This window comes from Hemicordylus capensis, chromosome 2, assembly GCF_027244095.1.
Source record: "Hemicordylus capensis ecotype Gifberg chromosome 2, rHemCap1.1.pri, whole genome shotgun sequence".
Lineage (NCBI taxonomy): Eukaryota > Metazoa > Chordata > Lepidosauria > Squamata > Cordylidae > Hemicordylus > Hemicordylus capensis.
This window is the reverse complement of record NC_069658.1, coordinates 269,218,182-269,232,500: the sequence shown is the minus strand read 5'-3', so window position 1 is coordinate 269,232,500 and position 14,319 is coordinate 269,218,182. Positions and strand designations below refer to the sequence as shown.

The 14,319-nt window shown below is 45.9% G+C and overlaps 1 protein-coding gene across 1 annotated transcript in view; it reads left to right on the top strand.

The window, feature by feature from the left end:
• The window catches only part of LOC128345635 (bis(5'-adenosyl)-triphosphatase-like), a gene marked incomplete at its 5' end in the record, with an annotated part of 348,887 nt that overhangs the window by 291,799 nt on the left and 42,769 nt on the right, over window positions 1–14,319 (top strand). The gene's annotated exons all lie outside the window — the stretch shown is intronic.

Sequence of the window (14,319 nt, the reverse complement as noted above, 5' to 3'; positions counted from 1 at the left end):
CTTGCCTGCTGCTTTGATTTCCGACCAGGATGACAAGCAGGAGAGGGGGCAAACAGCGCAAGTGGCTGAGGGGCCTTGGGGCTGGGCAGGGGGCAATGGGCAGTCATGTGAGGTGTCTCTGGGGGGGCCCTCAAGGCAGTGGGGCCCCGAGACGACTGCCTCCCCCTGCCTAATGGTAGTTATGCCCCTGCAGGGGTCATAGAATAGAGACAGGTAGAACAGCTAGGGAGACCCTTACTCACCATCTCTACTTCCCATGCCCCTAGTGGTCATTAGGATAGTTGGTGAAATTGGTCGATGCACTGGAACTCCAACACAAAAGAGGCACGATTCTGCAACACCTTCTTCTTCCCATTCTACCTCACCTTCTTTAAGGGTGGAAATTTCAAGAAACTGGGGAGGGATGAATAGCTTTTTCTCAAATAGCACATCTAGATTAGTATGGGAGAACTGAACGGCAGGGAGGGAGGGCCCAAAACCAGCCACTGCAGAAATTGGACTTTCCCAGTTAAAAATTGGACTCTTGAGAGAGATTGTGGGGAGTGGGTTAAGGAATATGTATGATGGGAATATGTTAAGTTGTTGAAATTCTTTCTGCGGATGCATATTTGCATAGATATATTTGTTTTATACACTTATATTCTTGTGACTTCAGTTGCTGTTTGTGCCATCGAGAACCCACATGTTAAAAATACTATGTGTATCACGGTGTGTGTGTAGGGGGATGATGCTTATCTTGTCCAGGGAGGGGTTGGGGCAAAAGGCCTTTAGGTCCAGGCTTCAAAATTACCTAGGTGCACCTCTGCCTGATCTTTGCAATGTCTTACTGGTATAGTGCCACAGAAAATGTTTCATGGCCAACTCTGGAACAGGAAGAAATTCAATTGCCATCTAAGAAAATCTGATCTGTGTGGGAATGAAATATAGGCCACATGTGATATATGTAGACCATTTGTCAGGGCAATGTTGGAGGTTTGGGATAAATCTTTTATCAACATCAGCTGATACAGATACACCAATTGTGACCTTACCTAGACAGAGATAGCTTGGCCACAGTTACTCATGCTCTGGTAACCTCTAGCTGGCATTACTACAATACATTGTACAAGGAGCTGCTTTGAAAACGGTCCAGAAATGTCAGCCGGTACAAAATAGGGCTGCAAGATTATTAACTAGGACTGGACATTGCTTCATCAGCTGCACTGGCTCCCAGTCTGTTTCTGGGTCCAATTCTAAGTGTTAGTGTTAACCTTTAAAGCCCTAAATTGCTTGGGACCAGGTTTCTTGACAGAGCACCTTGTCACATATGTCCCAACCTGGACCATAAAATCTTCTTTGGAAGCCCTCCTCGAAGTGCCACTGGTAAATGAGTTGAGGTAGGTAGCTGTTAGGGAGAGGGCCTTTTTGGTGGTTGCACCCTGCTTATGGAATAGCCTCCCCAGTGAGGTTTGCCTGGCTTCATCACTTGGTTCTTTTAGATGCCAGGTAAGGAGCTTTTTGTTCACTCAGGCTTTTTAAATTTTGATTTTCAAATTTAATTTTTAATTGATTTTAAGAGTTTTTAAATTGCTTTGTATTATTATTATTATTATTATCTTGTTTACACAGTCAGACAGATGTTATTGACTGGTTTGTTTTATCCAGACATCGAGTCCTTCCCAAGGACCTAGGATGGCTGAATTTTATTGTCAATGTTGTTGTTGTTATAGATATCGTCGCATTATATAGGCTGTTCCCAGTAAAGCTGCTTTTTGTAATTGGCTGATGGTGATTTCTGTGGCCCCTATGGTGTTGAGGTGCTCTTCAAGTTGTTTTGGAACTGTACCCAGGGCGCCAATTACCACTGGGATTATTTTGGTCTTTTTCTGCCACAGCCTTTCATTTCCAATTTGTAGATCTTTGTATTTTGTGATTTTTTCTATTTCTTTTTCTTCTATTCTGCTATCCCCTGGTATTGCTATGTCGATTATTTTGTCTTGCTTTTTTTTTCTTCTCGACTACAGTTATATCTGGTGTATTGTGTGGCAGATGTTTGTCTGTTTGTAGTCGGAAGTCCCATAATATTTTTACATCTTCATTTTCTTCAACTTTTTCAATTTTATGGTCCCACCAATGTTTGGCTACAGGTAGCTTGTATGTTTTGCAGATGTTCCAGTGTATCATCCCTGCTACCTTGTCATGCCTTTGTTTGTAGTCAGTCTGTGCGATCTTTTTACAATAGCTGATTAGGTGGTCCACAGTTTCATCTGCTTCTTTACAAAGGTGGCACTTGCTGTTTGTGGTGGATTTTTCGACTTTTGCTCTTATTGCATTTGTTCTTAGTGCCTGTTCTTGTGCAGCCAGTATTAAACCCTCTGTTTCTTTCTTCAAGTTGCCATTCTTAAGCCATTGCCAGGTCTTGGTGATGTCTGATTTTCCACTTATATTGTGCAAATACTGACCATGCAGGGGCTTATTTTTCCATTTTCCTGCTCGGTTCTTGACTTGTTCTTTCTTGTAGGCCTGCTTTGTTTCGTTGGTGTTGAATAGTTTCTCGTTATTGACCATTTGAAGTGCATCTTCTTCACTGTCCCTTATATATTCTTCAAGGGCTCTTTTCTCCTCCTCTACTGTTTGATGGACTTGCAGCATTCCTCTTCCACCTGAGCCGCGAGGGAGGTATAGCCTATCTACATCACTGTGGGGGTGCAGAGCATGATTGATGGTCATGATTTTCCTGGTCTTACGATCTAGCGTCTCTAGCTCTGCCTGGGTCCAGTCTATTATTCCTGCAGTGTATCTGATAACAGGTATAGCCCAGGTGTTTATGGCTTGCATGGTGTTCCCGCCATTGAGTTTGGACTTGAGGATTTTTCTAACTCTCCTGATGTATTCACTTCCAATTTTTCTTTTAACTTCAGTGTGTGCAATGTTATCAGCCTGGAGAATGCCCAAGTATTTGTAATGTTCTTTCTCTTCCAGGTTCTTGATGTTGCTTCCATTGGGTAGTTCTATTCCTTCTGTTTTTCTTATTTTTCCTCTTTTCATTATTGATGCAGCACACTTGTCTCGTCCAAACTCCATTGCTATATCGCTACTAAATATACGGACAGTGTTTAGCAGTGATTCAATTTCTGACTGGGACTTTCCATACAACTTCAGATCGTCCATGTACAGCAGATGGTTGATTTGACTTGATGTTTTAGATGTTTGGTATCCGAGGCCTGTTTTGTTTAGTATTTGTGAAAGTGTGGGTATTTGTGAAAGTGTGGGTTATTTGTGAAAGTATTTGTGAAAGTGGGGGTTATTATTATTATTATTATTATTATTATTATTATTTCCATAGCCAGGTAGGTGTTATTGACTGGTTTGTTTTATCCAAACATCGAGTCCTTCCCAAGGACCTGGGATGGCTGAATTGTGTTATCATTGTTGTTGCTGTTATTATTATAGATATCGTCACAGAATATAGGCTGTTCCCAGTAAAGTTGCTTTTTGTAATTGGCTGGTGGTGATTTCTGTGGCCCCTATGGTGTTGAGGTGCTCTTCAAGTTGTTTTGGAATTTAACCTAGTGCGCCAATTACCACTGGGATTATTTTGGTCTTTTTCTGCCACAGCCTTTCAATTTCAATTTGTAGATCTTTGTATTTGGTGATTTTTTCTATTTCTTTTTCTTCTATTCTGCTATCCCCTGGTATTGCTATGTTCATTATTTTAATTTGTTTTTCTTTCTTCTTGACTACAGTTATATCTGGTGTATTGTGTGGCAGATGTTTGTCTGTTTGTAGTCAGAAGTCCCATAATATTTTTGCATCTTCATTTTCTATAACTTTTTCGATCGTATGGTTCCACCAATTTTTGGCTACAGGTAGCTTGTATTTTTTGTAGATGTCATCATCATCATCATCATCATCATCATCATCAATCTACCTGGGCACATATGTCAGTATTTTCCTTTCAGAAATCCAACTGATTTAGAATGGGCCATAGCTTAGTGGTAAAGCAGCTGCATTACATGTAGAAGGCCCCAGGTTTGATCCTTGCCATCTCCAGGTAGGGCTGGGACAGACTCCTGCCTGAAACCTTGGAGAGCCACTGCCAGTCAGTGTAGACCACGGCTGCTCATCTTTGGCCCTCCTGCAGACTCCCATAATCCCTGGCTATTGGCCACTGTGGCTGGGGATCATGGAAATTTGTAGATCAAAAATAGCTGTGGTCTGGGTGCTAAGTTGAGCAGGCCTGGTGTAGACAGTACAGAGCTAGATGTACCAAAGGTTGGTCTTGGTATAAGGCAGCTTCCTATATCCCTAATTTAGCTAATTTCTACCTGCAGTCAAATTTTCTGATTGAGAAAGGCTGATTTGGAAACCGCAGATATAGAAAAGTTAATTCGTATTGTTAATTCTAGACAAGAAAGCAAAACTGTTGATGCATTTTAAGAAAAACTATATGTCTTTATGCCATCGTACAGTTAGTGATGTACTGGACTGGGAAGTAGACAACATTTTTTTATAGGACAGTATATAGCTCCTTTGTGATGTACTGCCCTGTGTAATATTCAGTTTGTGGCCAATAAGGTATCATCTGTAATATATATGGTTAATAACTGAGAGATTGCAGAAAACTGGTTAGTAGAACAATGAATAAAAAGACGGAATAGGACAAAGTATAAGTGCCTGCCTTTCAGCACTAATAAACATTTTTGCTATCAAATAGGGACTTGTAAACTGGAAACAACAGAGGAAAAGAGAGATCTAAGGGTCTGTGTGCTGCTAATGTGATGCAGGTGCAAAATGGCAATTGGAAAGGAAGCATTAATGATGCATCTTTTTATGAGGCACAGCTTAGAAACCCCCTTCTACACCTACACACATCAGAAAAGACCAGAAGATCATTGGCCATTGAGATCCAGGAGAAAAAATTTTCATGATCTACCAAAGCTTTTTTATTTTATTTTATTTTATTTTTATTTGAAACATGTATGCTCCACTCTTTCCTATAGGAATAAACCTAAATGTCTAACAAATACAAAGCATTAAAACATGTTTGCTATCAGATAGTGACATAGGTCCAACATAATGAACATCAAATACAAAATGTAATATAACTGTTAAAGCAGAGAACAATTAAGCAAAAAGAAAGTTCTGTAACCAGCAGGAACATATCAGCCAAAAACTGACTATTATTAGCCACCAGCACACAGAAGCAAACTCATAAAGCAGCAAAGAGGCATCCAGTCTTGAGCCCACTTCCCTCAGAAGAACCAAGTTTTAATCTGGCACCATCTGGGCTTGATGGGTATGTCTAGAGAGAATTGGTCACAAAAATTGTGTCATTATTGAGTCCATTATTAAGGAATCTCTGCTCTTGGTAGCCATGCACTGAATTTCATTCAGCAGAAGCATCCGGAGCAGGGCCACTGATGTAGAGCACATGAAGAGGCACATATGGATGACGGTAGTCTTTAAGATACATTGGCCAACATGTGGCTCAGGATACTATAGGTCCTGCTGTGGTACCCTGCATTGTTGCTACACTACGGCCATTGGAAATAATGGCAGTAGTGTCACACATGCTTAATTGTGCATTTTTACATATAAGCCCCAAAGCATTCTTGTGCATCATTGCTGGCTTTGTTTTAGACACCGACTGCAGCACAGGCATTCTGTGTGGCACGTTGGCCATTGGCCTTATGTTAGACAATGAGCAGAAGCAATTTACCCATCCGTTCTTGTGAAGAGAGAAACATCAGTTCACTCTGATAAGTAATCCTTGAAATACTTGATTGCAGTGGTGCACCTAGATAAAATTAGCACCTGGAACACCCTGCCATGAAGCCCCACTCCCTCTCCATGAGACCCCCCTGCATTGGGGGAGTCTCCTGCCACCACCCCACCCCGCCTGCCCCACCATGCCAAACTGCCAAAAGTTACCTTATTTTTAGCTGCCAATGTGTGTGGCCGGGGAGGTGGGGGTGAGCCAAGCTGGCCTACCCGATCTTGTGGCGGTGGTGGCGGGCAGAGTTGCCACTGGGCCCAACAGGTGGGGCAGGCCTGCTTGCCACATCCTCCACCCCACACTTCCCGACCGTGCACATTGGTGGCTAAAAATAAGGTAACTTTTGGCAGTTTAGTACGATGGGCTGAATGCGGGGTGGTGGCAGAAGGCCCCCAAGAGGCCCCCCCCAGGTCCCTTGAACCTTGGAGGCCACAGGCCAGGTCCCCAAGGTCCAGGGGTTAGAGTGCCTCTGCTTGATAGGCTCAACATCCTAGATCAGTCTTTCCAAACTTCTTTATCTTTAGGGAACTTTTCCCATATTGACATCTAAGGAGCATCTTACTGAAACCCCTGGATGTTGACTCAATGAGCAGTATAATGGGCAGTATGATGTCACCTTAAGTGTTCCAACCATTGTATATTAAGGGAAGCTCTTAGCCAATGTTTGCAAAATATTATCTGTCACTGAGCATTTGCCCTTATCAGTATATACACTTTCTGTTTAATCTTTTCCCTCAAACTTCTATAATATGGCATTGGTGTTTGATTCTACTAGCTAACTATATTATATTTAACTCAGTTAAAATATGTTTGAAAAGCATCCACATTTGATATGTGTTCTCCTCTGGATAGATCCTTCAGTGCAGATAACACTGTCTTTGCCAAGCTAATCTTCCTTGTCCAAGAATTTCATCTCAGCTGGAGCCAACATGGAATGCCATCAAGATCTGAGCTATATAGAAGCCTATCTAAAAATGAAGTCTACATATTCAGTAGATTTCATTAGATTTGTGTAGTGTAGACAAATGGTTGGCCAAGTTGCCCAGTTGTCCATTTGGAGGACACACAATCCTCCAGATGGCTCAGTAAGCAGATGAATGCTCTTCTAAAGCATTTTAGGTTGAGGCTTCACCCAGGCAGCTGTGAGAACATCCATCTTCTCATCACATACCAGAGCTTGAGGTCATCCAATGCAATTGCTTGATAGGAGATTTGGAACAGACAGAAGACTGAATCACAAGACCGTGTCATGCTATGGGGAAAAGTTAAAGTCTCCCTCCTACACTGAATTTGATAATGTGTCATTCCCTTTATATACATCTCTACTAGCACGACTTCTAGGACTTTGGCCCATGGCTACTGACATGTTTACAAACCATGCTACTAACATTCCTCTCAAGAGGGCAGGCATCCCTGCATGGTTTGTAGCCATGCCAGGGAACCAAACCATGTGGTTGGAAGTCATGCGGGCAACAGCAGCAGCTGCTACATCTAGTCAGGGGGCCCTAGGATGTAGTAACCATGTGGAAAGGGCAGAATCACATCATGGGAAGATCAGAGAGTGTGTCTTCTCACCCTCCCACATGTTCTCTGTATCCTTATATTCTCTAGATAATTATGGGAGGAAGCGACTGGGAGGTGACTAGGCTATTCCCGTAACATAATACTTAATGCAAGGGGATCACACAGTGCAACTTTAGCTAGACCAGTCATCCTGATAATACAGGTTAAATTCATTTACACTATGTAATGAACATTACTTAAAAGGTAAGACAAGCATTCCCATCTTTCCTGTTTACAAGATGTTCCTCTTAGCCTGTTCTACTTAAGTCAAATTATTTTTTCTGTCTCTGGAGACAGAGGAAATAACCAGTAGGGGTGTGCATAAACTAGTTGGAGGTGAACCAGTTCAACTCAAACTGGGCCAGTTCGAAGGTTTGATCGTGAACTGACATGGAGGTGGTTCAGTCCACGATCAAACTGAACCTGACCCAGTCTAAGACAAACCATGTTGAACCGGTTCTAACTGCCCTTACTCGTCTTAAGGGTTTTAAAAGCCCTTACCTGGTCTGGCGGCAGCTGTACTGCCACACCTAGAAGGCCCCCAGAAGCCCAACTGTCTGTGCGGAATGGCTCCGATACTGATATTGACTGGCCTCCGGATATTTGCATGGTCACACAACACACAAATGGCCTCTGCGCATGCATGGAGGACAATCACTATTGGTATCAGAACCATACCGCATGGCAGGGCTGTTGGGGAGTGCCGGGGGTCTTCTAGGAATGGCAGTATGGCCGTCGTCAGACCAGTAAGGGCCTTTAGAAGCCTTTAGATCACACCTGTGTTTGTAAAGGGGAATCCAGTGAGGATTCCTTTTTACAAGCATAGCCCCCTTGAACTATCAAATCAGTTTGACCGGTCAAACTGAACCAGCATCGAACCAGCAGCTGGTTCAACCTGAACTGGGTCATGCACTGGTGGTTTGGTTCAAATTCAGTTTGAATTCAAACCAAGCCTCCCTAAATGGCTTAACCAGTGGCTTTAGGTCTGGAAAAGGTAGCCATTCATGGATTAAGAAGGGTAAGGAAGGCTCATCTTCAAGGTGGATTGAAGATACAGGGCTGGTTCATATATAGATGTACATCACCTTATTTCTCTATACTCAGCTTGATTATTGAACTCTTGAAGTGTCAGCGCTGAATGTGTGAATATAGAGTAATCAAAAAGCATTGTGTTTGAGGTGACCTTGCATAATGTGAATCTGTGAGGTTAGATTTGTGATGCCCCATCATCACATGTACAAGTCATTACTTGATGTTGTATTCCCCAAGGGATATTTTATGCATCTGTGTTATGCATCTGTGTCCCTCAGAGTGGGACACTCTTTTTTCCAGTGCTGTTCTGGGTATCTGCAAACAGCCCTGCTCTTATCTACAGCTCTTATCTATCGACAAACTTCAAGAAAACATGAAGGTTCTGAGAACAGGAAACATGTTTCTGTAGGCCAGACCATCTGTCTTCCAATATACTGTTTGTTGACCAATAAACTAGGATTATTAGAACATCTCCAAATTCCCGCCCACACAAGCCTTTTATTTGTGCTGTGTTTTTCCAGCTCTCAGTTTTGCTGCTAGCTAGAATGCTGTGCCCTTTTTACATTCTCCTACGCAGATTTCATCCTGCTTAGCAGACAACACTACATTAGAAAGCTATTTCCTTCCATAGCAAGGCATATATGATACAATAGCTGTAGGCAAATTAACCACATTATTGTTGTTCCACTGGCTGAAAACTCATTTTCATTTTGATATTAGCTCTAGGTACGTTATAAATCCATCTTGTAACAATATGAAAGAGGATTTTTTTTAAAGAGAGAGAGAGAAAAAGAGAGAGAGAGAGAGAGGGTAAAAAGGTTCACCGTGCATGTTGGCAATGCCTGCCTCCAGCACTTGTGAAGGAGGAGGGGCTTAAAATGAATGCAAATTCCATCATATAAATTCTGCGCCACTGAAAATGGTAGAGTGCGAGGCGTTCTTGTCAGTGCAACTTCTATTTTATGTTACAGGGTTATGACAGTGTGTGGAATGAATTGACAAGCAGATTTCAAAAGACAGCAGGCCTCACACTTTAAAATCAGATTCTCGTCAGAATTTTTTTTTTTTTGGTAAGTTATGCGGGGTGGGGGTGGGGATCAGGGCTATGCAGAGGAGAATGCTTGCCAGGCCCAGGCTTAAGCATTCTTAAGAAAGAGGCATGGCCCCCCTCTTTGCTTGCCCCCATACTCCTCACACTTACCTCCTGCCCTGCTGTTCTTGCATACTACTTTCTGCTCACAGCCTGCCTGCCCACCAGGCCACATTGCAGCCATTGCTATTTCAGCAGCTCTCTGTGCAATCCTCCACCCGCGGTAAGTAGCCTCCCTCCAAGACTGGGTATGCACCTGCCTGCCTGCCAGTCTCTTTCCTCATGGCACTCAGGGCAGCAGGAGGTGGGCTGCCTGCCTGCAACCCCCCTGGTAGAGTGGCTCAGCATGGCTCATGTGAAACATAGGAAGCTGCGTTCTACTGAGTCAGATCATAGGTCCATCTAGCTCCGTATTGTCTGCACCGACTGGCAGCAGCTTCTACAAGCTGGCAGGCAGGAGTCTCTCTCAGCCCTTGTCTTGGAGATGCTGCCAGGGAGGGAACTTGGAACCTTCTGCTCTTCCCAGAGTGGCTCCATCCCTTAAGGGGAAGATCTTACAGTGCTCACACATTTAGTCTCCAATTCAAATGCAAGGCAGGGTGGGCCCTGCTTAGCACAGGGGACAGTTCATGCTTGCTCCCACAAGACCAGCTCTCCTCCCTGCTGCTTCCACTGCTGCCATTGCTGCCGCCTGGGTCTTCTGCAGGACCTTGGCAACAATACAGCTCACCAGCAGCACAGTGGTAGCAGAGCGCTGCAGAGTTCAGAGCGAGTGAGATCTCAGCCCAGAGGCCTGTGTGCACTGCATGCCCTTGTCTAGTCATGGCTATGCCCCTGATTTCAACTAGGGTTGGCAGCTCTGACTGAAGGTATTCCTGGATATTCCTCTCACCCGATATGCTTTCCAATGTTTTTCTAAATGTCAAGCCATTCACATTTCCAGGATTTCTTTCCCATCTTGCCTGGAGATTGATACCAAATTCCTGGAGACTCTAAGCCAGTCTCGTCAAAGCCAACAACCGTGACCTCTCCTACATGCTCCTGGTCTCCCTCCTGCTCTCCTATTTGTCCTCCTTTCTGTTCATTGGTCAGCCCCAGAAGGTGACCTGTCTCCTATGACAAACTGCTTTCAGCATCATCTTCTCATTTGCCATCTCTTGCGTGTTGGCCAAAACTGTCACTGGTGGTGGCATTCATGGTCCTGGAGAGTTGGCAACCCTGATTTCAAGGCAACCCTGATTTTAGGAGAGGAGAGCTGGTCTTGTGGTAGCAAGCATGACTTGTCCTCTTATCAAAGCAGGGTCTGCCCTGGCTGCATATGAATGGGAGACTTGATGTGTGAACACTGTAAGATATTCCCCTCAGGGAATGGAGCTGCTCTGGGAGGAGCAGAAGGTTCCAAGTTCCCTCCCTGGCAGCATCTCCAAGATAGGGCTGAGAGAGATTCTTGCCTACAACCTTGGAGAAGCCACTGCCAATCTGTGAAGACAATACTGAGCTAGATAGACCAGTGGTCTGACTCAATATATGGCAGCTTCCTATCTTTCTATGTTCCTAACAGATGTGTGTCTGCTGGTGAGAACAGCAGCCCCGTGTCTTCTCCCATTCTAATGAATACGAATATGATGAATATTTCTATTCCACTTTTCAGCAAAAGTTCCCAAAGAGATTTACATAGATATAAATGAATACATAAATAAATAAAGATGGCTCCCTGTTCCCAAAGGGCTCACAATCTAAGAAAGAGACAAGCAACAGCTACTGGAGGGATGCTATGCTGGGTATGGATAGGCCCAGTTGCTCTACCCCTGCTAAATAAAGAGAATCACCACTTTTAAAAGGTGCCTCTACTTTTCTCAGTTAGCAGCAGGGCCGGCGCGTCCATTAAGGCGAACTAGGCAGCCTGCAGGCCCCTGCCTGGCGGGGGAGAGCGAGGGGCCAAGAAGGCAGGACAAGGCAGCAGCCCTTTGTCTGGCGGCGGGGCGAGGCAGGGGACCCTACTAGGGCTCCCCTCACCGTGCGCGGGTGGGGCCAGGCAGGCAGCAGCAGCAGCAGGCCCCGACCAGCCCCCGAGGCGGCAGCAGCAGCAAGCAGGCGCCGCCACCTCCTCCGGGGGCGGGGTGGGACTCAGCTCTCTCTCTCTGGCCGCGCCGCGCCTGCTGGACAGAGCAGTCCAGGCCTTGCGAGGACCGCCTTCGCCTCCCGCTCCAGAGGGAGCCCCCCACGCGGAGGCTCCCACCGAAGGCCAGCCAGCAGGGGCAGCGGCCTGCTGCTGCTGCTGCTGCTGGGCACCCTGCAACCCCGGCCAGCCAGCCAGCCGCGCCTCTAGCGTGGCGGGGCTCCCCAGCCCGCCCCCGCGCCCTGCTTTGCCCAGCCTGCCAGTTGCGGCTGCAGGAGGAGGAGGAGGAGGGCGACCACCCTCACCCCGGAGCCCCGACCGGCCACTGGGCGCCCCGGAGCCGCCGTCAGCAGCAGGCCGGCTCTGCTGAGTGACTCTCAGCACGGGAAGCCTGCCGTGGCTGAGTCGAGGGCCTCGGTGGTGGCGCCCGCCTAGCAGCAGCCTGGCAGTTGCCCGCTGAGGAGCTCGCGGGGCGCACGGCGATGCCGCCGGCACAAGCGGCAGGAGGGCGGAAAGCAGCGCCTGCTTGGTCGGCCACGGAGGAGAGGTCTGCAAGGAGGAGGCTGAGGCCGCTGCTGCCGCCGCCTGCAAGAAGGCTGCCCCCCCGCCCCGCACACTCAGCGGGCTGCCGCTGCTCCCTCTCTGGTGGGGGGGGGTAGGGTTAGGGTTGTGGGTGGTACAGAGACATCAGGCAAGAGGGCTCCAGAAACCAGCAGCCACAGCCCCGGGAGAGCCTGGCAGTGCCTGGTGACCGGCAGTAGCCAAAGGGCCACCAGCTCCATGGCAAGACACCACCACCTCCCCCCAGCCCCCCTGGACCCAGCCAGCTGGCTCACTGCGGGGAGAGACTGCCCAGAAGGGTCCCCCCCCATCCCTACTGCCTCTCATCCCATTGGCTCCCCTGGCTGCCTAGCTCCTGCAAGTCTGCTCCATGGGCCCCACATTAGGGAGGTGCATGGAACTAGCCTGGGGTAACTTTAAGGGCAGGGGAGGGTGCACTTCTCTCCCCTCCCCGCGCTCGATTTCCTAAAAGTCCGTTGGGCTGGCATCGTGCCACCCTGTTGCCCCCTTTACCAGATGGAACTGGAGATACTCAACATATCTGTGCGCGTTGGGTGCGTGTGCAACGCACACAGGCGTGTCGAGTACTTCCAGTTACATCCGGTAAAGGGGGCAACGCTGCTGCCCCGATGAGCGCTGGCGGGGGGGGGGATTTCAAATTCTGTGCTTTTCATTCTTCCTATAATACATCTGTGTTTGAAATATGATTGGCTGGGGGGGGGGGGCAGAAGGTGATCTCGCCTAGGGCGCAAAAAACCCTAGCACCGGCCCTGGTTAGCAGGGGAGTATAAATAGTGTGTTTTGATGTCATCACGCTTACCTTCATCTCATACAGTCTTATACAGACATACAGGCAAGAACTGATGGATTTAAAAAAATGTGGTGAGTATTATACCACTCCCAGGTTAAATTGTTATTGGCTGCCTTTAGACCTTGTGTTTGCTGATGTGAGGTTTCTCTTCCTATTTCTTTCAGCCCACTGTGTTCCTCCTAAGTGCGGATTTCAGGGAGATTATAGGAGGATTTACAGTTTGGGGAAAAGGAAGCCTGAGTTCTATGGAATCGCATTTTGACATATGTTGGTTTGTTTTAACTTGGCGGAACACACTAAGCAGCAGTGCATGTTAATGGTATTTTCAATTCCCTCACCTGAGTTCTACACCTCAGCTAATATCTGGGAATCTGGAAGAACAAAAATGGCCTTTTTCTTTACAAAAAGCACTGTGTTTTCAAAATGAAAATCTAAGCCCAAGATAATTTCTCTTCTTATTTTAGGCACACTGCTGTTAACCTTTAAATGCAATCAATCTTTGATGAAGCTAAAACTGCTCTGCAGGGACCATAATTGATTCTCAAACTGGGTCTTGTGGCCTACAAACTAGATTCAACTATTCTGACTTACAGTGAGCTGTTGGCTATGATTATGGGCTGGGTATTTCCAGTTTCTTCAGTGGACACACCCCACTGTGGTTTTGGATGTCCCTGTGCTGTCAATGTTCATATGATGCAGATCAAAGACAAGCCATAAGCAATTGGTTAGCAATAGATGTACAATTCATAGAACTACAGAGTTGGAAGAGAAACGGGTCCACGCATCATATTTCTCACATGATAATTGCAGCATGAAGTGGGCACTAGCTCTCATCTAAATGAGACATTATAGATTAATCCCCACAGATGGAATTTTTATACCATGACTTATCTTAAGGGCTAGATCAGATGATCAGCTGGCCCAAAGCATGTTAAAGAAAAGGGAGCAAGTGCACACAATTCCTTTCCCCTCCTTTCCACCTGCTTTTAATAATAATAGTAATAAACTTTATTTGTTAGTCACCCCATTAAAAATGTTCTTTTTGGTGGCTTACAACACAACATTAAAACATGAGATAAAAAAACACAACAGATTACATCATAACAGAGAAGAAAAAGGGAGGGATACAAAATACAATACAACACAATTTAAAATATTTTTTTAATACACAGATAAAATCAGATCAAAATTTAAAAGGCCTGAATGAACAAAAAGGTCCTCATCTGGCATCTAAAAGAATAAAGTGATGAAGCCAGGGAAACCTCACTGGGGAGGCTTTTCCATAAACGGGGTGCAACCATCGAAAAGGCCCTCTCCCTAGTAGCCAGCTATCAACCTCACCTCATTTGGCAGGGGCACTTGGAGGAGAGCCTCCAAAGAAGATC